This window comes from Triticum dicoccoides, unplaced genomic scaffold (genome assembly GCF_002162155.2).
Source record: "Triticum dicoccoides isolate Atlit2015 ecotype Zavitan unplaced genomic scaffold, WEW_v2.0 scaffold75734, whole genome shotgun sequence".
Taxonomy (NCBI): domain Eukaryota; kingdom Viridiplantae; phylum Streptophyta; class Magnoliopsida; order Poales; family Poaceae; genus Triticum; species Triticum dicoccoides.
The window spans coordinates 1-1225 of NW_021297561.1; the positions used below are offsets into that span (position 1 = coordinate 1).

The window sequence follows — 1225 nt, forward strand, 5'->3', positions numbered from 1 at the left end:
GGAAAACTCGTCTCCGTGATTGAGCGGGAGAGTAAGTAGTATAGGACATTATCCATTGTTAGGGAACGGTTGTAATGGTAGTGAGAATGTAGAATCGTCTTTGGAGCGGACCTGGGAGTGGCAAGCATAAGGGACGAAGACGGGGAAACATGTCGGATGCGATCATACCAGCACTAAAGCACCGGATCCCATCAGAACTTCGAAGTTAAGCGTGCTTGGGCGAGAGTAGTACTAGGATGGGTGACCTCCTGGGAAGTCCTCGTGTTGCATTCCTTTTATAATTATTTTTTGCGCCTTGTGACAAACATATCGCACGTGCGCGATATATATTAATCCCGTTATATTATTTTTGACGTTTGCGATATGTTTAAGCTCGATGCTCATTGCTCGCGCGTCTTGGGGCGGCTTTGTGGCGTGAAGAGCGCTTTCTGAAAGGGGTGGAAAAAACTCGTGTTGCTGCGGTATGGAGGGAGGGATGGAAACCGTGGAAAACTCGTCTCCGTGATTGAGCGGGAGAGTAAGTAGTATAGGACATTATCCATTGTTAGGGAACGGTTGTAATGGTAGTGAGAATGTAGAATCGTCTTTGGAGCGGACCTGGGAGTGGCAAGCATAAGGGACGAAGACGGGGAAACATGTCGGATGCGATCGTACCAGCACTAAAGCACCGGATCCCATCAGAACTCCGAAGTTAAGCGTGCTTGAGCGAGAGTAGTACTAGGATGGGTGACCTCCTGGGAAGTCCTCGTGTTGCATTCCTTTTATAATGATTTTTTGCGCCTTGTGACAAACATATCGCACGTGCGCGATATATATTAATCCCGTTATATTATTTTTGACGTTTGCGATATGTTTAAGCTCGATGCTCATTGCTCGCGCGTCTTGGGGCGGCTTTGTGGCGTGAAGAGCGCTTTCTGAAAGGGGTGGAAAAAACTCGTGTTGCTGCGGTATGGAGGGAGGGGTGGAAACCGTGGAAAACTCGTCTCCGTGATTGAGCGGGAGAGTAAGTAGTATAGGACATTATCCATTGTTAGGGAACGGTTGTAATGGTAGTGAGAATGTAGAATCGTCTTTGGAGCGGACCTGGGAGTGGCAAGCATAAGGGACGAAGACGGGGAAACATGTCGGATGCGATCATACCAGCACTAAAGCACCGGATCCCATCAAAACTCCGAAGTTAAGCGTGCTTGGGCGAGAGTAGTACTAGGATGGGTGACCTCCTGGG

The 1225-nt window shown here is 48.7% G+C and overlaps 2 non-coding genes and 1 pseudogene across 2 annotated transcripts; all 3 read left to right on the forward strand.

Annotated features, from left to right (window-relative positions):
- Positions 1 to 154: 154 nt before the first annotated feature.
- LOC119347796 lies at positions 155 to 273 on the forward strand. The gene has a single exon (XR_005168539.1). It is a non-coding gene; the product is annotated as a 5S ribosomal RNA (ribosomal RNA).
- Positions 274 to 640: 367 nt separating this feature from the next.
- LOC119347797 lies at positions 641 to 759 on the forward strand. Its single transcript, XR_005168540.1, has one exon. It is a non-coding gene; the product is annotated as a 5S ribosomal RNA (ribosomal RNA).
- A 367-nt stretch (positions 760 to 1126) lies between these two features.
- LOC119347798 lies at positions 1127 to 1225 on the forward strand (annotated as a pseudogene; the record flags this gene model as incomplete).